The 26,458-nt window shown below is 41.3% G+C and overlaps 1 protein-coding gene across 3 annotated transcripts in view; it reads right to left on the bottom strand.

Moving 5' to 3' along the window:
* Positions 1 to 26,458, bottom strand: part of sema6a (sema domain, transmembrane domain (TM), and cytoplasmic domain, (semaphorin) 6A) — a 103,412-nt gene that overhangs the window by 58,911 nt on the left and 18,043 nt on the right. The gene's annotated exons all lie outside the window — the stretch shown is intronic.

Below are 26,458 nucleotides of genomic sequence, written 5' to 3'. Positions count from 1 at the left end.
AAAGAATTTTCACTCTACCAGATTTAGCTGTTTGTGCATTTTGTATGGCCCAATGCAGTGTGCCAGAGATGTATTTGTGTATGCAATTTTGATGACTCAAGTAAGCCACGATGGAAGCAAAACAAAATTAATTGGATTAGGGGTGGTGATATGCGTCACAGATCGATGTCAAGCAGAGAAGATCTCTGTGCCTCTCTCTCTCTCTCACTGACTCTGTCTGTGACAGGGTCTTAGTGAAGTGTAAGAGCTCTCGGTGAGATTAGCCTGCTGAGAAGTATCAGCAGCATCTGATAATGGAAAGGAATGGCAGGCACCTAATTTGCCACTTGTCTCTTACAAAGGTAGCAATCCCATGTCCCAACTCCTACAGGTTGATGACTTCTACGGACTCAATTACAAGTCTGGCTATTAAATATTTCATTTTCAGCACTGCTCTGGTTGGAGAACTGTTTCCATTATTTCCTATTCATCTTTTTTATTTTTGCATTTGGTCTCCACACGTGGTATCTGTTCACAGGATTCATCATTTCCATGCTTCACCATTCATCTCTTCTATTCCAGCCGAGCAATGCATGCTGATAGGGTTGTGCTGGGTTTCAAACGATGGGCTGTCGAGTCATTTGTTCCTCCTTTATGCAAGTTAGGGATGTATAGTATGACTCTGGAAACTCCCCCCAAACTTTTTATCCATCCATTGTCGATGTAAAATGAAAGTTGATTCTCAACTCTCCTCATTTCTTTCCAGTGTTTTCAAAAACAATTTTGCCAGACTCAAAATTTTGTCAAAGATCCACCATGTTGGTTACATTTTATAATCCATGAGAAGACAGCCACCATGAGGCTTTCAACCAATCAGGTTCAGCTTAGTGTTTGCATGATGTAGGAGGCTGTAGGAGAGGGAGAGTCAATTTTAATCATCTATTGTGGCACTGTCTAATACAGGAGTGAGCAATTCAATTCACCATGGGGCCACATGAGAAACTGGGACTGTTGTGGAGGGCCACAACCCTAAAAGGAACACAGTTCGGCTCATTATTAATTTTATCTCTTTATAAGCTTCTTGCTGAGGCTCTCCACAATAACCCCAGTTTTTCTTGTGGCCCCTTGGGAAAATTAATTAACCACTCCAGGTCTCATAGCTTGGCCATTGATCTTCCAAAGCTGAGGTGAAGGGAGATCCCTCATGTGCAAAAACCAAAGACACTATACAAAAAGTGAACGTAACCATAGTTACATCACCCACTGGTTAGCGAGGCCTTTTTTGCAGCAATCATTTCTGGCGCTATGACAGATAAGGGACTGGGACTAGGCTAACAACTTGTCAAGCACAAGTCAGTAGCTAATTAACATATCCTGGATAATTCTCTTTCCTGACTCTTAGAATTACCATAATTTATAGAAAAGCCTTCATGTTCTATTCAGTATGACCTGAAATTAGTCATTTAGCCCATAAAGCATTTACTGAGGTCATAAAGCACAGGAGCCGTAGCCCTTTTCCCATAGACGTCTATACAACCAAAAGTCTTTTTGCAACCAGAGAAGTGGCCCCTGCTGGTCATTAAACACATGGAAATTTAAGAAACTTTCATTTTCAGACCTTTAAACCTTGTCCATCTTTTATATGGTCTGTGGTGGGGGAAAAGTGCAACTGTGGACATCATCATTTAACTTAAGTAATAAAAAACCTAGAAAACTCCACATGCTCAGCAAGTTAATTTTTCTAATGTAACTTATATGTGCCTGCAGAAGTGGATTTTATAGGAGATACCCTAAAATCTGTTGATGTAATGTCTTCATAGCACAAACCATGGCAACTGAGCTTTTGTTGCAGCAGTTTGTGGCAACCAATTACAACCATAAATCATCCAAGACAATTATTGCGTCTGTAATCTAATCAAGAATAAAGCATTTGATTTGCATAAAGCACCTTCTTTTTTTTTTCTCTGATGAAACTGCAGGGGTGAGGTTGCTGGGTAAATGGAGTAAGGGATGCTTCAGGGATGAAGAATTGAATAAAATAGTCGATTTCATTTGCTCCAGTCTGATAAAAGTTGTTTATCCCACGCTGTATTTTCATTTGCTATTGTATGTCCAAGGGGAGCACAAACTGTAGGGAGGAAGGGGAAAGAAAAAGAGGGAGAGGGGAGGGGTAGCTTTCTCTTTTCTTTGTCATGTCTCTCTCTCTCGCTCTCTCTCCATCTCCTGTTCCCCCTTTCTCTCTCCATGCTCCTGTGAATCTCATTCAGGAGAGGAATGAAAACACTATTCACTGGTAGAATCATTTTAACACTGAGGAGAATACCAATACTAAAGCCTGGATACGACCTTGATCTCACAAGCCGCTCCATTCCCCTCCCTCCTTTCTCATTCCCTGGTCTAGTCCTCTTATCCTTACACTCGTTTTTTTATGTACTACTATATTTTATGAAGGGAAAAAAATACAAAAATTGATTTTTCCTGCAGCTTTCCTTCATCATACAGTACAGGCTGACTGAGCTGAGCTTGCACTGCACACTGCGACTTTATACAAATTGTAAATAAAAATGGGCTTTTTCTACACAGTACAATGAACAACTTTAGAGGGCTTAAATGTATGTGTGGCCTGAGTTTTGACCCTGAACTCCTCCAGTAATTGACTGATTGATGAGCAGAAAGTGGCATAAGACAGAGGGGTTACCCTATAGGGACCTAACTCAATGGATGATGGATGGAGGCTGCACTGACCATGAAATCAAGATGTGAGCGCTGTACAGTAAGGAGGAATAACTATAATTGTATTTTTAGATAGGACCTAATTATGTCGGAAATACCTGTTTCTTCCACGTAGATCCTGTACTTGTATTTTTTTTTTAAACATCAAGAGATTAATCATATGGTAGACATTTCTTTTAATCAGTGGACGCCTAAGGAGAGGCGCATCGTCCATCTATATCAGTGGGTTGTAAAAAACTGTTAGACAAACCATCTCACACTGCCTACTCTGATACACAAAATAAATTGAGCACAAAATGGCTTAAGTGAAACCCCTAAGACTTCCAGTGGCCCTTTCATTACCAGCTGCCACACATGAGTAACAGGAGGCAGCGGGACACAGTCTGTCTTTACCAAATTACACTCGTTCTATGGAAGAGCAAATTGCTTCCTTGTGTGAGAGTGTTACCGTGTGTGCCTTAGACTCTTATTTAAAATGTTACCTTTATAAAGTACTGTAGACATCTGTAAAGACGCGCGCAAACCGAGAACATCCCGCAATTCAAGCTTTGGTAATAAATTACCTGCTAGCAAACATCTGAATCGCACAGGTGGGAGCGTGTGGATTTCCTCTTTTGTAAAAGCTCTCGTTGACAAAGTGTCGTAAGAAATAAAGTGGAACAGTGGATCCCTTTGTCTCCTACTCAGGCTTTTAATAGCTAATAACATTTTGAGAACCTTAGCTGCTGCTCCTTTACAACTCCTGCAGACTTGTAGTGATAAAGTAGCACTTTGTGTGTGCGCGCGAGAGAGGGGGTGGAGTTAATCAAGCTGGATGTTGGCAGGAGGCCGCCAGCAGGTAATAAAAACACAAGGACCCCCCAGAATCCCTCGCCGTACCACATCATCTTATGAATAACACACATGTGCATGCGGGCACATTCACGCTCAGTTGCCTTGTGGTGCGCAAAACTAGAAGCAGAGAGCCTGAAAAAACACACATAAATCCCAGTGATAAAGCAATAAGCAAACGCATACATCTCGAAGAAGACAAACAATCACAGATGCAGGCAGCTACCCGTGGGGGCAGCTGACCCAAGCTGCATTACCTTTAACAATAAACAAATTAGCTGCCTAATTATGTTATTGCTGCTGTTGCATCAACATGTTAACTATGGTTGCTTGGAGCTTAAACATGAACACAATAACACACATTTATTATAAAGACAAGGTCAGCCAGAGTGCGCTTTAGGTGATGAACGGGAAGGAAATGTTGGGCAACATTTAGCTATAGGTTTGTTTGTCGGTCTCGTTAAATCTACAAACAAACGTAAAGCACACAATCACACACCTACACACCTAGTTAGCCTTGACAAGGTCCCAAATGTTCATCTTCTGAAGTCCCCACTTTGCTAATTGCAGTGGAGTGAGAGACTGCCATTCAATTACATGTGGAGGAGACCGGCTGATGAAAGACTGATGCTTCTGAATTTGCTGGTAGCCCAAGAGAAACAGCAGCGACAGTCTGTTAGCTAAAAAACAACAATTTTGTTGAGAGACAAAGCCATATAGGAGGATTGTCTATCAGAAGAGTGTGACGTGAAATTGGTACAAAGCCATACAGCCTGAAGAGGGAAGCTGTCTGGGTGGGTGGACGGGTCCACAAAAAGCAGAATTTAACACAAAAGGCAGCTTTTTATTTTTGTTTCCTACATTTTGACCCAAACTGTGTGTTAGCGTTAACCAAGTGTAACTGTAGCGCTGTATGATCAGATAGGAGTTTATTTATGACAGCTTTGCTGCAATTGCTGCACACTCCTGTGGATACTCATGTATTTGTGTTTGATCGTTCGCACTTAACTTCACTTCACAGCCATCAGTCTGTACTTGAGACCTTGCCTTTGGATTGCTGCTACGTATAGGTGGATTTACAAGGCACAGCTTTACAGAACAGACCTCTTGTGTGGGTGTGCCTAATGTTCTCTCATCAGATAAATTGCACAGCAGAGATGATGATATTTTCAAACATCTCATTGTCATTACAGAGTATAAGAGACATTTGTTTTTGCAATTGGCTTTTTGATCATCTCAAGGAATGGAGGACATGTTCCATATAAAGGTTTTAAAGTAACAGCTTCTGGTAAATGCTGTCTGACAGCTTTGATACGAGTGCACTCTGCTTATGTTTATATTTGGCAATCTGGGTAATGTCCACAGATTGGTTTTGAAGGTTTTACAGATGACAGGAATGCCAAAGAGAAGGGTAGCTTACTGGCAATGTGCTGGTACGTGTCTGTAATTATGGTCAGTCACCACATTTACAGCAGTTGCAGCCATTTGTATCTGTAATTGGAATTTCACAATATACATAATGGAGGCCACATTAGTATTCGTTTTATCTCTTTTGTGAATTTTCAGTAGTAATGAAAGTGTTGGCCTAATTACGTGTAGTCCTTTTGGAACTACTCCTGAAGAAATAGTTCCAAAGAAAATTGTTGACACATGTTCTGTGAAGAAGAGAAACTATTATGTGTGTGTGTGTTTTTTTTAAAAGTCATTTTGTGTTTCTGTGATTTGAGTCACCTGCAGTGTGCTTGGGTAGAGGCAGAAAAGTAAAAAGAGAGGGATCAAAACCTGGACAAATGGAATCAGAACTGACAAAATACCTCCAAACAAGAGATAAAGCAAGGGTTCAAACATTAGTAAAACCAGTAAAAAAAAAAAAAAAAAGTATGTCTGAGAGTAAGTAGTACCTTGTATGGTTGTTGCTTTTCAGAGTTGCTGGAACCCAATGAAAGCTAAAGTGATTTTAAAGGCGAATGAGTGACAGCAGGGTAATTCCAAAAACTTCAGAAGTTTCTGTTGTGTGACAATCTCCCAGCGTTAAAGACCTGACAAGGCTTTACACACGCGTGTTAACACAGCACAAATCACATCACCAGACCGCACTAAAACCAGACGCTTTTACAACGCAGCCACAAAAATATCATATTGCTAAACCCCAACCGAGATGCCACTACTATCCACTATGTCACCTGTTCACAGGCCTGCTGGAAGAAATGCTGTTTGGAGGTGAAGTATGAAAGCAGATGAGAATCGGACCAGGTAGAGAAGGTTGAAAAGACAGACAGGTGAGAGCAATGCATTGATCCACCATATGGGAATAAAAAAAATGGAACACATCCAACCACCTAGGGCTCCCAAATGGGGAGGATACCTTGCCAGGTGTTTACCTTGTCAGTCCTGGCCTGATAATCAGAGAGAAAAGACAGGAGGAGCTGTCTGCCTGAACCCAAGAGGCCATGATAAGAAGAGCGAATGGAAAGAGAGTGAGAAGGAGGAACTTGTCTGTCTTTCTGAGACCAAGAGCCAAACTAGCATCCAATATAAACACACACAGACAGACACACACTAGCATGCATACTCCTACAACAATCCTTGAGCTATCAAAAAGCATACTGGTGTTTTCCTGTTCCTCCTTCGTTTTTCATCCCTCAGATGCTGCTTTGAAACGAATATCTGTATGGTGGTAATCCATCATGGTTTGATTATTAAAAGACAATGAAGTGGACATGAATGAAGCACCCTGTCGCTTTAGGCTCTTTATGGAAACAGAAGCCAAAATCCGAGAACGTCTCCCTTTAAAGAGGTGACGGATTGATTCTGGAGGACAGCCAAAGACGACTCAAAAAGACGAAGAGAGGGGGAAAAAAGGGGGAAAAGAGAGACAGGAGAACAGCATGGGAATAGAGAGGCAAAGTGCCAACTTGAAACAAAGATATTCAGAGACTGGTGATAAGTGCCTATCTTTATAACACTGCCTCTGTGATCTAACAGCTATTAGGCCTCGACATGCCTCTGTGATTCTTAATCATTAAAAACAATTATCTGTTGTGAAGCAATGGATATCCTTTTCCAGGACGTTTTCAGGACACTCTTCGTAGCAAATTACCATAGATATAGAAATGAGGATTAAAAGAAAAAAGTTAAACCTAAAAGAGACACGAGGAAAGGAAAAGAAAAGATAGCAAAGCAGGGAGGGGAAAAGGAGGGAAGGTTAATGCGTGTTCACTGTCTGAGAATGATCCAAAGTAAACTGACATCACACCAACCTCGCCACCAGCACAAATCAGCAGAGGAGAAAGATGAGAAGAGATAACTACCACTCTACAGTGTTTGTGAAAGTAGGTCAGGAACTTGTTGGGCTGCTGGGCCAGAGATGAGCTTCCAAATTTACCCTGGAAAACCTCTAACAGATAAATGTTTAACCCTCAAGACAAATATATTAGACAGAGGTAGAGTTAGTTTAAATGCTAGAAACAAATGATAAAGGGAAATAGCGTGCATTTTACTGCTGACATGTTACTGTGCTGCTAAGAGGGCATGGCTCTAGCAATGGCAGAACTGGTCAGGCAGTTAGTGAATCCACCATAATACTGAGCAGTTGCAATGCAAACTTATTTTGCCATTTAAAAAACTGTATGTATTGTGTTTGAAATAATGCTAAATTCTTTTGTTTTTAGTGGAATCAACAGGTTTTGGGTGGGAAAAAAATCTGTTTTCTTTTCTTAGTTCATTTTTTGGCAGCATGGTGCTGCAGTAGTTAGCACTGTCACCTCACAGCAACAAGGTACCTGGTTCAAACCCAGCTGGCGTCTTTCTGTGTGGCGCAGGCATGTTCTCCCTGTGCCTGCGCGGGTTTCCAGGTATTCCTCCCACAGTCTGAAGACGTGAATGATTCCAAGGCCGATAGAGTGTGCAGAATAAAGCGCCGAATGAATGTAGCTTGTAGTCTTTGAGTGATCAGCAAGACTAGAAAAGTGCAAGTACACTGCAGTCCATGCCCTACTGATCAGTCAAGTCACAGCAGGCTTTGATTGCATGCAAGTTAACAGTCCATGCTCAGTGCAAATGAGGGCTGGCTTTTGCCAAAATGCACTGGATAATGACTAGCTATAATCTGGTGACCATTTAGTTTTTTATTACAAATTTTTACATTTTTCTGCGTTAGCAATTTCTGAAAACAGCCTATAATTTGCTTTGTATGCACAATAGCAAATGTTAGGATGCTTATAATATATATAATATTAATTAATATATCTGGTAGATGCCAGATAAACTTTTCCACCTTAGCATGTGAACATGTTCAGCATTTAGCACCTAACCTGCAGCGTCTTAACCCAGTGTCAGAAAGACTCTTGTTCTAAGTCTTGATTTATTGCTCTTTGTCAGGCCCACATAACAAGTTGCCCAAAATGTTGCCTCACTACCTCTCTCAGGCATAATGAAAACATTTTTTCCCTTATTACCATCATTCCTCCTTTTCTCGAATCTCTCTTTCTACTAATTATATCTCCAAATCTCCCTGAGAACAGCAGCAGAGAAGAAAAAGGTGAATGTGGGATGTAGGTTGCTCCTTTCCTTTGCTTCGTCTGAAAAAGGCATTTATGAATCAAAACAAGACCCACTCAGTGACACACATTCAACCACACACACCCCAACACAAAGCCCAACGCACATCACACAAACAACGGCTGCTTAAGAGATCCCCCCCCCCCCCCCCCCTCAAAAAACAGGAGGTTACACGTTTAAATATCAGAGCTTTTTCCAGCCCTGTCAATCATTGGTTGTGACGATATTAGCAGGGCACCCTAATCACTCTGCAAGCAGCTGATACAGAGCTGTGTGGGCAAAGCAGACAAAATTGCTGCTGATAAGGACATGCTTGGTAGCACATGGCCTTCTCTGTCTCTTTTGATCCAATTATCTCTTTGGTCTGAAACTCTTCTATCTCAGTTTCTTAATATTGCCTGTCCCTTTACTCTTAATATGTCTTGTAACATCAGGTCATTTTTTTTGTCAATACACATAGTTGGTCATTTTGAGTAAAGATCAGCTGTCTGTGCTGTTAAGTTAAAACCTTGTCAAAAGAGCAAAAGCAGCCAAGCGATACCAACTGAGACTGAGGGAAGATATGTATGTTTTTAAAAAAAAAAAAGAGTCAGAATGCCACTGAGCTAAATGCCGCATTAACTCTATGGAGACAGATGCTGGAATGAGTGAAGTGGTGCCCTGTGGAGCAGCGATTGGGGTGTTGAAACTGTCACACGGCATAATGCGCATTTTACTTAGAAACTCACTTCATGAAGGCCAACTGCAGGGTGCCTTCAGGCACTGCTGCACCCTTTCATGCTATGCTTAGTCATAAAACAGACCTGGGACCTCAAGTCTGTAAGGTTAGTGAGTCAAGTAATGCTTTAAATTAGGGTGCCTGGGGTTGGAAACATATGACAACATATTTAGAAATGTGTGCCCAATACAGGAAGAACTAAATGAAACTCAGACTCTTGTCTTTAGTAAACATCAGCTGAGCCATCAGCAGGGAGAAGCATAACAGAAAAATCCATTTCTGCGGTACTTCCAAATCCAAAATGCATGAGCCCTAAAATGATTTTTTATGTAATTTCTACAAGCAGAAAAAAAGTTCACTAGGAGGAAGAGGGGAAAGCAGGATAAACTTGCAGCAATCCATGCATAAGTTTTCTGAGTCACAGCAGAAATTAGTGTGGGCATTTAGAGAAGAAGCTGAGGGACATTGTGTCCCCGGAGTATTTTTTCCCCCACAAATAAAAGAGGATGAGCAATCAATAAAACAATAGCTGTATTCTGGCCCAAGAGCTGGATAGTTGCAAACCCTTTTCCTCGACAGGCCTGGGCTGTAAATGAGAAAAGTCTCAGAGTCAATATTCAACGACGGCTCGCTAAATGGTTTTTACTATGGTTATAAAAGGCTCAAGGAGATGTGGAGGAAAGAAATTCCATTTCTTTTCTCCTTTCTGGACCTTGACTAAATAAACAAAGTTGTAATCAATATGACATGTATGTAAAAAATCTAAAAATCCTGCATCACACATATCTGTGACTAACCAGAAAAAGACAAAGAATATACCACATATAAATTCATAATTCTTGTGGCCTTTTGTGTCGTTGTTTTAGATTGGCACATGCTTTAACGGTCAACCTATGCAGCTGTTTTTGTTGCATTCTTTCCCTCTGCTTGCAACTAAATGAGAAAAGCAGACACAGGATATAAGAGGGTGGCCTGCAGGGACTGAATAAGAGGTGTTATGATTTTCTGTTGTTCTATCCATCTGGTGCAGTTTTCACATCTCGCAGCCTCCTGCTTCTTCATAATAGGTGTGCTTCAGAGTTTTACGAGGTGTGATACAGTCTCTGTCAGTGCCTCATTGTGTACCTAATGCAGTCATCACTATATATTTCCATTCAGCACACTTTACAGCATGTTCAAGTGTTTTTTTGACAATCAATCCGAAGTTGTTTTTAGGCTATTGCAAGAATTCACAACCCTGTGCTGCTAACACTGGAACATCAACGTACACATATCATAAGTAATGGGTCCAAAGAAAGAAGCACATGCTGTATAAATGCCATGTAACCTTGTAAATGAGGCTGCTGGATAACACGTTATGTGCATCTGTTTCTGTCATAAAGCCTGCAAATGCACCTTGATTTAATTTGCTGATTTTACCATCACACAAAATCATTTCAGCTCTGTTAATGACATTTTTCTCGTTGAGCTTCCAGTTCATTTGATGCAGGTTCCATTATGCTAAGTGACTGAGTCTGTGTCCTCGCTGATAACTGACTGGCTGGCCTTCCGTTCCACAGCAACAGGCCTATCAGATCTGACTGAGCATGATCCTAATCTCTATTAAGGTGGCCACGGATCGGGAAGAGAAAAGCACACCGCGAGTACACATTCTCAGTCCTTTTCTAATTATCTGTCTCAGACATTTTCAGTCAGTGTCTGTATACCTTACGTTTTCTCTATCACTTCCCTGCACACCCCGCAACCAAACCCCAAATCCATCTTCAAAATAGAATAAAAACTCCTCCCACAGATGCTCGCTCTTTTATGACAGGAAACATATATTTATAATGGAGAATGGAATAAACTAAACACAATTATGGTCTGTGTTAGCCCGTGATATTGTGATACTGATAACAGAGTATCTTGTTTTGTGTTAGTGCATCATATCCAATAGCAATATGAATCATCTGTGATAAACCAGGACATTCAATCCTGCCGCAGCAAGAGGCCGCAGTCACTTACTGACAACGTATTGTACCACAGTAGCTGTTGTATTGCCAATGTACAGAATGAATCTGTCTGAATTGTTATCTCCGCAGACCATATTGTAGGAGTGATGCAGCTCACATCCAGCTCTGTACTAATGAACGAAATGACAATGCTCCAGCAGGCAGATCACTGAGACATCCCACCAGTGTCCAAAACAAAATGTATGGAAATGAAATCTGTTACACAACACAGAACACCTGCAAATAGTTCTGAATGTTGTCAGTCTGCAGCGGAGATTGTTATTACTGTTTGTCAAAGGATGAGCTAACACAATATAACAAGTACAGTTACCAACTCTGACAAAGGGAAGACTTTTGAATGCTATTTTGGCTTAACTGCCAATAATGTACCCTGCAGGAGAACAGGATATGGATAAATGAGTACATTTATGCAAAGGAAGACAAAATGCCTTAAATGAAACACAAGGGAAGTGATATAACCTAGTAATCCTTTACAAACCACTGTCTATGCCTGTAAACCTGATGAGAGCCAGGCCGATCAGTGTAATTAGTGTGTCACTATGCCCACGCTGCACATGCTACTGTAGCTAGACGTAAGACACGCTTCATAACAAGATAAACGCAAGCTTGTCCAAAGGCAAGCCATGACTCAGTGGTAGCCCGTGGTAATGTAACATTTTTAATGTAAAATATAAAATGTGAACAAATATGTTTGTTTTTTATTTCTAGTCTTATAAAGTAAAGCATAAATAACATTTATTTTTATTCATAAAGCCACGCCCAAACTAGTAATGAGTTGCAAGTCTGCAAAAAACTTTTTAAAAAGCATCTTTAAGTTTGTGCATGCATTAAGGTTCCTACAATACTAGAATTTCAAACTCAATATAAATACACAGGAAAATACTCAATATAATTTTCTGGGTGAAAAAAAAAATTGTGTTGTCTGAGGTGTTGGTGTGCTTCTGGTGACTCACTGCTGACACTGTGTCTCAAATAGAGTTGGTTAGGCAGGTTATCGCTATCTCTGTCTACTTGCTGGTAGACAGAACTCAGCTGAAATCTGGGGCTTTAAGAAAGACCTTTGAGACACAAATTCTCCTGATATCTCATTTAATTAACACCATCCAATACATTTACAGATGGGAACCTCTCACCTTAATGTTACATTATTAGCCATTTTAGCTATCAGGTAATTGCTAATAGTTAAAACATTAAGGTGCCAGGTTAACATTTATAATAATTTCAGAGTTGTTAAATGGGGGGCTTTACTGACCTCTCAAATTTCCTCATACAGTTCATGTGTTCAGCTGCTAGAGTGAGGGGAGGGAGAGGAGTTGACACTGTTGCTAACGAATATTTAAGTCAGTTCAAGCACCAAATCACAAAAGTGGCCTCTAGGTGCTTTATATTGTAAGATAAATACCCTACAATAATACATTATTGTAATATCCACCAATTTTCTTTTTTTTCAGTATGACAGCCCTAGCATCCATGAGGGTGGATTATTACAAAACCACAGTAAACTCGAGGTATGTTTTAGGTTTCGGTGCATGTAGTATATTTGGGGTCTCAAATAACAGGTAAGAATTAACCTCTTACCACATGATCTGTGGATCCGTTTTTTTACTGGCAAACACATCCTAAAACTGAGAGCATTCGCATGGCAGGCGCTGAAGCAAAAGTTAATAAACACTGAATGCCAGCATTATGTAATGAGCTGTATGAATACTGGTGCCACAAGAGAGGTGCATTCTTTATAATGAGACCACAAAATCAATGCCGAGGAGACGCCGCGCAGCTCTGCAAGTTCATTTAGGCAGCAGGATATAAGGAAAGCCCTAGGATGAGAGTGAATCTAGTTAAAAATGTTATGTGATCAGCTCAGGGAGAAGAAATACAATCCTCCCAATGTTCCGATTGTTGCATAATCGTAATGAAAGTTTGTGTGGCGCTCTAAATGCCTGACTGGTTTAGAAGTGAAAAAGTACATATTGTAATGGAAGTAAGAATACATGCTGCTTTCTTTTGTGAGGTAATTTCGAAACAGATGAACACACGCAGTACAGCCACCTTTGGGTTCCATACTTGACAATGAAGAGGTTTTAAAAGAAAAGCTGCAATTCAGACGCACAGAGCTAAGACGTACTGTACAATGGTGTTTTTATAAAGCTGCTGGAACCAAGACTCACATCACGAGATTTCATATGCACAGTAATCATGCAATAATTACAGTGTACCATTACACTGAGCACTGGTTGTCTGGTTGTACTTCAGACTTCAAAATCATATCTAATTCGTATTTAAAAAGTGTCAAATTAAATCTGAATCACCTCCTTTCTGTTTTTGTAAGCATCAGAACACAATTTACATTTGCGCCGAAGTGTAATTTTAAGTATTGCATGAGCGATTAGGAGATGCAGCCCGTGCACAGGATCACATATATTGCATTCCCTGTCTCTGCCTTCCATCACAAATTTCAGCAAAGTGCAGATGACGGTTCTCCAATAAGTAATTTTCCATGCTATGTCAGAGCCTCTTTGTGATCACTAACTTCTTATATCGGCCGTGTCAAGCAATTTTTCTAATGGAAATGTTGCATTAATTCAGTGGCTCGGGCCATACATCATGCCTGTATATTTCCCTTGTGGGAGCTGAGGTGAACCAGGCCAGACAACGCTAGAGACTTTCTATGAAACCATACCACGCTATGTTTGGAGTGTCTAATGCATTTGTTCTTGGATCCAAAAAAAGGCCACCGTATCTGGGTGTTAGGATCACGATCACTAGATACTTTTGTCTATTCCCTAACAATACAGAAAAAATATGTGTGATCAAGAATAAAAGACAGATTTATTTAAGAGTCACACAAAGAAAAGCTAAGTATAATTTGCAGAAAACAAGTGCACATTAAACTAGAAGAAAGCCTGTTTACGCATAATTACGTGGAAGGTGGAAGATACAATTACTCTTTCTCTCCATTCTAGCTATTTTCTCCTTTTCACACCATAATTCACCAAGTGTTGTTCCTCTCAAGTGATAAAAGCTTCAACAGCCTACCATTTCACGCCTACAAATCCTGATTACTTTTTTTATTTTTTTTGGATGGGAAGTAGGGGGGGTTAAAACTTGCTTTTAAATCCGCCACCAAAGAGTTTAGAAGGAAACCTCAAACACGTGAACCTTCTGCTAAAACCCTCGACCGAATCTTTTGCCTTTCATCTGCAACCTTCGAACCTCTTGCGTTACCCCACTCAGGCAACTTCTAAAGATGTGCATTTACGACACCCTGCCAGCATAAAGGGCAGTACGGGAGAAAATAAAAGTGAGGAGAGCCAGAGTAAACCTCAGCCCTGAACTATTGTGCTCAATCTGAGTGATGATGAAGGATGGAGTGTGAAGACACCGCAGAGAGAGGCTGCAGTGATGGAGGGTTGTGAGTGTTTTTGAGACGTGGTTATGTGCTTGCCCTTGCAGGTGTTGTGTTACAGTCAGTTGGTCGGATGGTGGGCGTGCGCCTACCTGCAGTTCCCAGGTTTTTACACCGTGGGACACACAGAGGGAAACCTGAGCCAGTCGAGCCCACTCACCGTGATGCTAAGCTAATGCCAAGATTACTGCTTCCTTTCAATCAAAACCTTGAAAATAAACCTAGTTATTTCCCTCACTGCCTGATATCTTTGTCTACAGCTCTGTCTGCCTGACTGACTGCCAGACAACAAACTCTCAGCACAATCAGGTAAACCAGTTCCTCTTAATTATATGGTTTCAAACGTTCAGGAGAGTTTAAGAAGAAGTTTGGGGATCGGTTGCCGAGGCGTGCTAAAGAAGGGATGAAAAAAAGGTTCTTTTAATGTCTGGTTAAGCAGACATATCTATCATAGCTGTTTATCCAGAGGATGATGGGAGTTTGATGAATCATACGGAGGGGGGCTCCTTCTTTGTCTCAAACACTTTGAAGTTTGAAAGAGACAAAAGAGCAGCAATGCTTTATCAAAGATGAATGATTGAGAGCGAGAAGACATTGATTTATGCCCGCAGTGCCATACCTGTACACCTTCATTTGTGCAGTATATGCTATTGCAGCTGACTGATGTTTTGACTCTCTTTAGGGGGAAAAAGTGTAAAAGTTTGGCAGTTAGGGCCATCATAGTAACGCCAAGATTTGCTAATTAGCACAAGGGAAAGTTCAGAGTGATAGAAGTGGAATTAGTTCAGTAACTTCTCATTAAACAGTGGATTGCACTTTTTTTTTTTTTTAAATGATAGTAGCAACAAAGGAAAATTTGGGAAATTACCAATTATGTTATTATGTTCAACTGGAAACTGATCATGATGAACAACCAGATGATTAATAGTGTAGTGGGGTTATTCCTCGGAAGTCCAGGAATGCCCTTTCATAGCAGTGCAATAGTTAGTGGGATCTGTTCAGACTCATTCATAGATCCAGGCCTTTTTTGCATGATTTTTTTTTTAAATCTGAAAAAGGAAAGTATTTTGACAATGAGCTGCTGAGAATCAGCCGTCACTGTAAAGTAAGCAAGTGAGCGGAAACAGAGAGCGCAGGATGTGTTCACGCTTTAAAGTTTTCTGTTGTTTTGTGACAGCACACCCTGCGGCCCACACAGCCTCTGTTACACTGTATAAAAATCTCTCCTTGGTTCCTGAAGTAAACATTAACCAGACATATGCACACCTACTTGTATACAGAGGTCAGGAGAGCGGTGGCATTTCATACATTTCATTGCTTACTCTAGCACATCGCCAGTACATACACAAACTAGCGGCCAGCAAATATAACTGCCATTTCTCCAGAGGTTTGTTCTATTATTGTATGTATCTCTGGGTGCATGTGTGTGCATTTCAGTATGTCTGCCTGTGTTTGTGTGTTTGTGCTGTAACCAACCATCTCATTTCCCCATAGGAGGACTTAGTCTGGCTGAGACTGCATCCTCCAGCACACTCGCATTAACATTTCATCCTGATTGTCTCTGTCAAAGTAATTCATCATCATCGACTAAAAGACTGGGACTGGAGCCTCCCTCGACTTCACATGTCTCTCCCCTCCATCTCCCTCCCTCTGTCTCCAGGTTTCCTCTTCATTCCCATTTCTGCCCCCATTTTTGGCTTTGCCTCTCTGGCTTTACCTCTCATGTCCTCTCTTGATGTTTCTCTATCTTACTCTGGTCCATCTGGCTCTTGAGATAAACGCAAGCCTGGCTCTCCTCACCCAGACAAAATATCTATAAAGATGAACGTAATCACAGTTTGGTTATTTAGTCCAAGTGACCCTCCTGTGGAACATTATCCATCTGTCAACCTCGTCTTTGCTTACCTCAGTCACTCCTCCTTTTTTGGGGTTTACTCCCCTCTTACTCGCCAGGGTTCAGATTGACAAACAGATTATATCCAGGGGAAAACGTGATTAATGAGTTTGTCTGAATAACGTAAATCAACCTAATGGAACTGGAGACACCAAATGAAGGAGCAAGAGGGAAAAAGAGATAGAGGAGGAGAGGGACAGGGGTTGCTCAGGGTTCAGATTTCCACTCAACTGAAATGCAAAAGCAGTAAGCAGGCCTCAGCTGCTGTCACACCGGCCTTTGAGGGAAACAAAGAGGAGGATAGACCAACTTTTTCTCCTCATCTTTCCTTTCTTTTGTCTTCTTACTATGAGTCCCTGGAGTACCCTGCCCCTCCCTCACATCCATCCCTCCACCCAATCCTCTCATCCAACCAGATATGATCCCGTCCAAACCATTACCACCAGCAGCACCACCACCATCACTAATCCAAGGACAGCGGCTGTAGCACCACGCACATGCACACACATGCTCACACACCTTCACGTGCACACAATCACACAGAAAACCTAAGAGACAGCACTTTACAGTCTGCTAGCTGCAACAATGAAATCTGTGCTTTACTGACAGAGTCAGGACCCCTAAAGACATAAGAGGATCAAGTTGCTCATCCGGTAACTTAAACCATTTAACCATTTGTGCACTTAACTCCATTGACATGCAATTTTTAAACAGAAAACAATGCAAAGGAGATGTCTTGTCAAACAATGAGGCTTAAGACTCTTAACCGAAATGAATTTGGAGGACTTCTCGTTTGAAGAGACTTTAACAACCTTAACAGTGGAAAAGCTGCACTTTGTGTATTTCTTTCTAATATTTTAGAAAAAAAAGGTGCAGGGACTTTTAAAATTGGCTTCTTTTTTTTGTCTTTGAAACAATAATAAACAAAAAAAACCACAGCATGGTGTGCTTGTGTAAATGCAAACTTTGTCTTTGTGTAATTAACTTAAAAGCTTAAGTGCTGCAGTCCGGATCCTCCACAACATTTAGTCTCATTGTTAAAAGAGGATCTACGGATTACTATTGTTACTTTAAAACTAAATCTGCAAAACAAGGCTAGTACAATGACAATGAGATAATTAGCATTAGACTTTTGGACTTAACCCGATAAAACACAATGATATACCTGTCTTGGACTAATTTTTCAGGCTTGTTTTTCTGCGTACATTTGAGTTCCTTCTTTTTCTAAGCCATTTTTAAGTGCTAAAACTATGTAAAATAAGTCCTTTAGTGTCAATCCATTCTCTTAATCTACTTTTTTGTAAAAGTTTTAGAATTTTTTTGATAAAAGATAAATAAATAAATCCCACAATCAGCCAATCCCATATCTTATGTAGTAAGTAACTGCAGGTTATAAATTCAAAAATGTAATCACACAATGCTGACTACAGGCAGGACTGCCCATTGTTTCTGATCTAAGTCCGATTTTACAGGAAAACTTCGACCAGAATAAATAATAGTCATTAGCATGTGCAAATAACATTTAACACTGCATGTCAAATCGTTTATTGTCTTTGTTTCTCTCTTTCGGGTTGTTAATTGGTAGTCCCTTTAGTTTGTGACGAACCAATTCAGTGCGACAGTCCAGAAGACTTCATTTTCATTTTCATTTTTCTCCTGCAAAGATAAGCCATCTGTGAAATGATACTGTAGAGGTTCATTCTCTCGTGGCATATTAATGTGATGAATTAAAATCCCACACTGACAGGTAAGGATGGAATTACAATGGATGCTTATGAGGTGTTTTAGTGGTTGTATGATGGTAGATTTAACAAGAAGGTCCAGATTCATATCGCCACTTTTAACTATATTTAATCGGAAGGACACACGTATTATTGGAATTAAGTAAGCAAACAGGAAAGCGGGATTTGTGTCGAATGTTATCTGCAGCTGAAGCAAGTGAGAATATTGTGTGACCAGCAGCTGCCTTTAATTAAAGCTTGTTCAAACGAGTTCCTCTCCTGGGGGGGGGGGGGGTTAGAGCAACAAGCAAGTAAAAAGAGACTCAAAGTCTGTATCCTTCTGTCATGTTGAATCCAAGCCATTACTGTAAAATCAATCACAAGCACACAGAGGTGTGCCTGCTTCTGACATGTCTGCAAAAGAACACAGACACGTGCCCTTTGACACCATTTCTACATCTGTCAAAAGACCGAAACTGACAAGTGAAGTGTTGTCAAACTGCGGCTGGGGAGCAAAATAGCCCTTCTGAATTGCTAAGGGCACTGTTGCTACCTTGGTGACCAATGGTAGCGGCGGCAGCTAATCCCCTCGTGCTGCAGCAGCAGAGCAGACCGCAAGCATGCACAGAAGACTCAGACGAGGTCGGCTGAATGAGGTGAAGGAGGACAGAGGTCTAAGGTGATAGGTTTCTTTATCCGGAAGTGATAAAGCCCTTCAACCTAAATTCAAAAGGAAGTAATTACACTTAATTTTTTACTCCAACACAGAAAGCCTGCGTCACTCGCATCCTTATGGCTTATGTTCAGTACAAAAAGGTAATAGTTCCTAGAACAAAAAAGAAAAACATTGGCAGGTAACATAATCCAGGCCACAATTATCTTGCCTAACAAACCATAATTGGAAAAACAAATTAGTAGTACATAAATGTAATTTCTAGGGGACAGGGGTTGGATGAGGGCCACAGGACTCACAGAGCTGCATTCTCTCTAATTACATTTGACTTTATAAGTGTACATTAAAATGAATTTAGTACACAGTATTAATCCAAATGGAATAGATAATCTAGAGGGCATACAGATATAATCTCGAGACATGTCATTTCATTATGCTCAGTGATGTTACAGTTTATCAGCTACAGTAATGGTAGTATTGTTCTGTGGTAAGAATCAGAATTCAACCAACCCCATCTGCCTTTCATTTTTCAGAAAGGCTCAAGGTAAAATTACCCCTCAAACCAGAGGCTGAAGCAGTTTCAATAAATTGGCATACAAATTACAACCAGAGCACATCACTGGGCAAGAACCCAAATACTTTTATTTGCAAAACTAAGTGCCCTGGTGGCTGTGTTCACAAATATGAGATAGATCCACATTTCAACAGAGCAGTTTTCTTGTTGCTTTCCATTCAAGTGCAACAACAAGACAAGTAGTGAGGGCAAGTCGGAAGTATTGATGTTGTGTAAAAGCAATGCAACATTACGTATTAAGAAAAAAGCCAGTTACTGTTCATGTCTTTTTTTACTCTGTGTATTAACACCCGATACGCCTTCAGATTACAAAATTGCCAGCCCCTTCTATCCACAATTATAAACTCCTGTGTGTGGATTTGCCAGTTTAAAAAGTTTAACTGCTGTATTTGCATCTATAGCTGGTGCTATAGACTAGAGCTAAAGAGATGCAACAACAACACAAGCTAATCCGTGCAATGTGCCACCGAGGGGTTTAGCCCTGGGGAGGGACTTAGAAAAGAGAGAGGGAGAAGGGAGGGGGACTTAAAGCAGTCATTGTCCCTCTGGGAGCAGATTAACTATTTTAAAAGCAAAGGTGACGTCTACTGCTGGCTCGCCCACGTTCTGAAACTCTGTGTAAGATTATGGTCCCCCTTCTCTTTGTTTACCTCTCCTTTCCCTACTTTAGCCCTGTAGCATCTTTTGCTCACTTTCTGTCTTCATCTTTCTCACCTCACACTCCTTTATCATGTGCACAGGCTTTCTTTTAATCAAGTAGGAGACAGGCATATGCTCACTCAGAGCGACAATCAGAAATGCCTGTTTCAGGAGTGGAGCCAAGGCCATCATGAAAGCACCGGGTGCACAGGGAAGACTGTGCCGATTAAAAGTTATTATGCCACTGCAATGCCACCAATGTGTGAATTGGGTTGGGTGAAGGGCCATGGGGAGGGCTCTGCCCATGGGGAGCAGCACAAATGTGCAATGAGAAAAAGGGGAGTACACAGGGGATGACGCGACTTGAGAGAAGAGGGAGGAGAAAGTAGGGCACGCAGGAGCAGACTTGGGTGTAAATATAAGGGTTTCTTATGAATGTGTGGAGAATGATCAGGGGTAAGGAGATGAGGCACTACAAATAATCTACACAAGGGAGTAAAGAGATAAGTGCTAGGCTATAGAAGGCGGAGGCGAGGGGGGAGTTTGAAAGTAGAAGTGAGAAAAGAGAGGGCACTGCTCATGGGATATACTCCTGTTTACTTAAAGGAAAACAAAGACTGGCACTGAAAAGCCTGGCATGGAAATACAAATAAATCCCCTCTTGCCACCAAAGTCTTTTTATTGTATAAAAAACTGCATTTGGCAAGGGAGAAGTAAAAAGAACTTCACTCCAATTATTACATTTCTCATGCCTTTTCTTTCTTGAAATATAAGTGTTGTTGAGTGTATGTATTGTAATAATTCGCAATGGAGTTGTGTTTTTCTTTCTCCCCTTTCACAGCAAACCAGTCCCCCTGTGTGATCTGCATAATGCATGAATCCTCTGCGTAGACTGTCAAGGGAAACACAAGGCACAGGAGCAACAATAGAAAGCAAACTTGATGTATAATATGTAGTTTAATGAATTATTACATAAGCCCCTCAGTGCTTTCCTTGAAACTATAGGAGTCCTGTTCTTTCACTATATAAAGACATCCTACCAAAAGTATTCACCGAGAAGAAACATCCTGTTGATACACTCCAGCACTCTAGTAAATGTGAATACCCCCTGAGCACACACACACACACACAGATGCACACACTCAATGAACATGCTGCACATGAACGCACATCAAGGCCTTTGTGTCACTGGATCTGTCAATCTTCTTCTCATTTTTCTCCTCCTTTTTTCAGTTTACTCAAAAACACACATGTACACACACATCCAAGCCAACACAATTCAGGTCCGTCATAATGAGGCCATCATGATGAGGGAAACACAGAGTCAACAGAGAGCCATTCATAGCACAAAGCCGCGGAGTCTCCTCAAGTCTCTGTGTGGAGCTAGCTCCAGTGTGTGTGTGTGGCTGCCAGGCAGGGTGGGCCCCAGAGGAGAGGCTTACATGGCATGACCTCAGCAAGAGACTTCCCTCCTCCAGGCCCTGGCACTCAAATGTACACCCATGAACACACACACACACATAGATATATAGAGTGTTCCCAGCATTCCTGGCAGCACCAGTCCAACCAGAGTCTGCCATATCTTTTAGTAACTTCTTCTGATGATTTCCTCTAAGTCTCCCTGTACAGCCGTGATCATTCTTATATCTGGTTTTATTCCACTGGTAGCTTTAGTGGAAAAAACTCTTAAAGTTCAATAAAGATGCACCATCTAGTCCTCTCAAAAACATTTTCTAAAAAGGTCTTGATTTTTTTCTTCTTCTTTTTCAGTGCCTTGAAACTGTGAAATTAGCACAAACACAGGGTATGCCAGTTTCACTCAGTGTTCATATCAGTCAGATCTTGCTAGCCCAGTGGTAGCAAGAGCATTGGGTTTGTAAGGACGCCAAATGTTGGTCAGTCGCCTAGACCATCAGGCAGGCGGTTAGCGAAAACAAATTTTTCAGCTTTTCGACAACATCAAAATTACAGTTTCTGTTGGTTCCCACTGGTAAACCCTCAGATCTTCTTGTTGTAGAGATATTTAATCAAAATGGACTCGTAAGAAGTAAACAGCCATCATTCCATCTTCTTCCACTTATCAAGTTCAGGGTTAGGAATGGGCTGGGGCCCATCCCAGCTGTCACAGGGCGAGAGGCAGGGTACTCTAACTCTGATGCATAGACAACCATTCACATTCAAATTTACACCTAGAGCCAATTTCCTAACAGGCCATACAAAATAAAATATTCTTTGGATTTCTTTACGTTTTAGTCAGTGCAAGGAAACTGTACGGAAGCTATGTTATTTATAACAAGTGAGTTACATGCTCAGCTTTAACAAACAAAACAAGAGATTTTTTTGTTATTTCATTCTATCCAATGTGGACATTTTTTTATTTTGTCCACATCCAGTTTGTCATGACTAAGTCCACTTTGTTTATTATCTTTCCAACATCCACCTTACATATAATGCAAATCATTTCCTCTGAGCTTGCGCTAAGGGCAGAATCCCAGATTTGCATAACTATAGCAAGAGATGTACTATACTGCACATTGCTGCTGCATAATTCATCTACATTGCAAGACATAATTCCAAGAAAACCAAATATTAGAACTCTGAAAAGCAAACGAACGGATAGTAAGAATGAGTTGCCTCCATATGCAATGGCATGGAGACACTTGCGAAGTTTTAAGGGGGAAATACAGACCTCGGTTTAAGGACAGCCAAACTTTCTCGTGTATATTTAATGTGAAAAACCATATTCTCCTCTCCCCCGTCCACAGTGTCATCACAAAGTTAGACCCGAATCGAGTTTGAATGCGGTGATTTTTCATGCTTTAAAATGAAGACCCGCTGCCAAGAGCGCACAATTAAAATTAAGTTTGTGTTCAGATGACAGACGTTGAGTCGTCATGCTAACAAACTGAATGAATTATAGATCGCCTGCATCACCCCACCCAGAGTCTATCTCTGCCTCTATCTTTCTCTTTGTCTGTCAAAATGTGATGAGCTAAGAAACTTAAGAAGCAGCTTTGGGTGTGAAACTGTATCCCTCTCTGGGGGTTTGAGCCATTTTGTTGAATTTGCATCTTAACAACCTTTCTGAGTAATTGAAAAAGTGGTGTCAGAGCCCAGAGTCTTGATCTCTGATATGGTAATTACCTTCCATTTATGCCAGAGACTTTCAGGGAGTCCTGAGATCCAGAGGCAGCAGCTGTCTTTGAGGAAAAAGCGTAATGACCTGCATATGTCTCCTTCTTTTTGGGAGCTATCAAAATGCATTCGGTTGGGTATTTTAATCTGTGGTTGACATCTCTGATTATAAGATCCAGTAAAGTTGTCTAATCTTCTAACAGCAATGGAAGGAAGGAGGTAGGGATTTAAAAAATGGAGGGATGGGGATAAGGGTCTGAGGATAGGGGCAGACCTTTCATGTGGTTTTACCCCACTCTAAAATGGGTTCCAGAAGCGAGCATGCTGCGTACACACAGCACTTAAGTCTAAGCTTTTGATCATGAGCTACTGGTTTGGTTTGGTGTGCGTGTATGTGTGCTGAAAGATGCATATGAAGATCATTAATCAGTGACACCGCTCACACGTGCAAGCACACACACGCACACAGTGAGAAAAACCATCAATTCCTTTGTTTTTATTTAGGTTATGTGGTAAACTGAGGAGAAGCTGGAATATGAGCTGAGGATAAGAACTCAAATGAGGCAACGCAGAAGTGCGACTGACTGAAGCACACGAAAAGCCTTGAAATCAGTACTTTGTCGTACATTCTTTAATGCTACAAGCAATTAACTGCAACAAAGCCTTTGATGCCAAACTCTTTGCAAAGATGCAGACTAAAATGTCCACAGACTCTTTACTGTCCCACACGAACAAGTGTTTAATCTTCCCAGATGCACCTAAAACATGACAGGTGACATACATCAGCTGCCTGTTGTACTGCTGTAGGAACCAGCAGCTTTTATCATCCTATTCAGCACCATCTTTCAACTGTACCTATGGATGCCAATGCTGCAAAATGTCAAAACAAATAGCTCAGAGGAACTACTTCAAGAAAGAGACGTCTCACAGATGAATCTGCTTGTCTCGGGTAATATAAGCATCATACTCAGCAAGGGTGCGTGGATGTGTGTGTCTGTGTTGACAAGCAGACACATATATGTGTATATATGCTACACATAACATAGACGACTCCCACACATTGTATGATATTTGAAAAGAAAAAGAATTTCATCCTAGTGGAAGAAGCAACAGTGTAATATCAGGCGAGCACACGTGAAAAAAACAGCAACAGAATCAGTAAATATACACTTTTTAATTGTGTGTGCTTGACCTGCTGCGCTGCATATGAGTCAACACTTTCTCTCAGTCACCTCAATCACTGGATTAGCTTCAAAGTCATTTGTCAATTAAATTGCCCTCTTTTGAGAGCCGAGTCCAGCCACAAATCATGTTCAATTGGAGAGGGAGAAATTATGGTGGTGAGAAGGGAATAGGAACAAATTAAATGATCCTTGAAACCTTTGTAGCTCCAGTTCTCTGATTTATCCTTTTTATGCCTTTAAGATAAACTATTGGCATTAGCTTCATCGGCTGCTTTTAGCAGCATAAATGCATGAATATAGATTGACTATTGGTGAAGGTGAAAAGGCTAAAAGCCTCATAAAATTGCTAAATGAGAAATGATCAAAAGAAGAGTTTACTTTTTTTTTTTTTTTTTTTTTTAAAGTGCATTTTTCTTCTTGCAACTGAAGGTTTCCCTCTTTACGTCCTGTGCAATGTCACCGTCACAGCCTTGGTGCTAATTACATACAGGACATTATCCCTTGGTATACATGTAAGTCTTCCTCTAAGTCCCAATCAATACAGAGTTTGTTAAAGAGCCACTAATGTCCGTGGCTCCATGCTTCGCAGACACTAACGACCTCGCTCTGGATCAGCCACGACAGCTGAAGACACCCAGCACACGCTGCAATCAATACTTTCTCATACTGGCTCAGTCTTTAGCTCGCTGTCAATCTCACCATCTGTCTTACTGCCTTCGTATCTCTTCTTCTTCTGTTACCAAAGGTGTAATCTCTCCCCCCAATCATTTTCTATACCTCCTATCTTTCCATTTGAGCCACTCATCCACTCTTTCTCTTTCCAGCTATTGGCTGTCCATCGCAATCTATTTCACTCTGTCTCCTTTCTTTTTCCCTTCTACCCATCTTTTTCCCCTCCCTTTCTCTCTCTCTCTCTCAGCCCAGCCAACAGCTTCATTGTCCTTGGGTCGGGGTGAACAATGTCGTCCCACATGGGGCCCCTGTGCAGTCCCAGCCGAGAAGGCAGGGAGCACCAGAAAACACCCATAACTCAGTGTTTCAACTGGGCTTCGGGATAAAGGGAAGCCTCACACATGGCTGACTATGTGGGTCAGCCTAGGATCATTTGTAGACTAGAAGGCCAGCAACTGGCACCAGAATCCCCCACTGAGGGTGTATATGTGTGAGCGTGTGAATGAGTGAGTGGGTGAGTGAACGAGTGTGTCATGTCCCCTTGCAAACCCAGTGGTGTGAGCCCCCCCCCCCCCCCCCCCTCCCCAGCTCAAGTTCATCTCAGCCAACTATTCTATGGGAAACCTGCTCTTCTCTCCATCGCCATTGCTGCATCCCTCCACCCCCATCCTCTACGCGACCGCACCCAGATGCCTTTGTGAGCAGCGGGGACAAAACAGGGGGTTCTTTGGGGCCACCAATTAGTCCTTCCCCATGGGGCGACAAGGGCGATGAATAGAAAGACCCCCAAACCGTCCACGCATATAATCTCAGCCTTCGCTTTGGAAGTTACACTGTCACAGCCACACAGATTCCACCTTGTTTTCAGAAGAGCCTTCTTGATTTAAAGACACGGCTCGCTGGTCCAAAAAGCGAGCATCCGGATGCCAGCGAGTCACTTTGTCAGAAGAATGCGATGGAACTTACTGTGTGTTCACCCCGCAAGGCACACAAGGATGGCTTTTGGGAGGTGAAGGGGGGGTTAAGAGAAGGTGAATTTTTCCCATCAATCACCAAGTGACATAAGCAACAATACCAACTTGGAATCCATTACCAAAACAAACAAAGACATAGCAGGAGAGTCTGCAACAGGAACCCAACACGGCTGGACAAGCTATGTAAACTAAAGTGGTGACTGAGTAGGAGCAGGGTGAGCCTTTGAATGAACACAGTGATTGCTGGTGAACCGTAACACAAGTCACAGTGACGAGATGTCTCAATAGTTGCATTATCACTGTTACGAGCCCCTCCCTCAAGTGCTTATCGGAGATGGATTAGCTTTTAAGGGGGGGCCTTAATTTGCAGGAAAAGGCTAATTTCTTCCTGCTTATAGATGAAATAAAGGTTTTCATGAGTCAAAATTGTAAGTCAAAATTATCTCGATACAAAAATTATTCAGACACAGACTCAAGAGATTTTTGTCTGAATTTAAAACTCCACACCTCTTTACTACGCTAACATTCATCTCCTCATCCTTTTGAAAAACAGTTTGAATGCATTGACTTTTTCTCTAAGAGATAAGGCGCCCAAGAAGCAAGCAGACAGTCTAATTAACGAACGAACGCACACACATACATACACACACAGATTTAAACGTGCCATTTTCTGTTCTCACCTTTTTTAGACTGGCCATTGGCAGAGAGCTAAGAGAACATAACACAAAAGAAGGGAGAAACAGAGAGAGACCG

The sequence above is a fragment of the Mchenga conophoros genome, linkage group LG12 (genome assembly GCF_057382185.1).
Source record: "Mchenga conophoros isolate Kocher_MC1m ecotype Shallow Benthic linkage group LG12, M_conophoros_male_GT1.1, whole genome shotgun sequence".
In the NCBI taxonomy this organism is placed as follows: Eukaryota; Metazoa; Chordata; class Actinopteri; order Cichliformes; family Cichlidae; genus Mchenga; species Mchenga conophoros.
The sequence above is the reverse complement of the archived record's forward strand: the minus strand, read 5'-3'. Positions and strand labels throughout refer to the sequence as shown.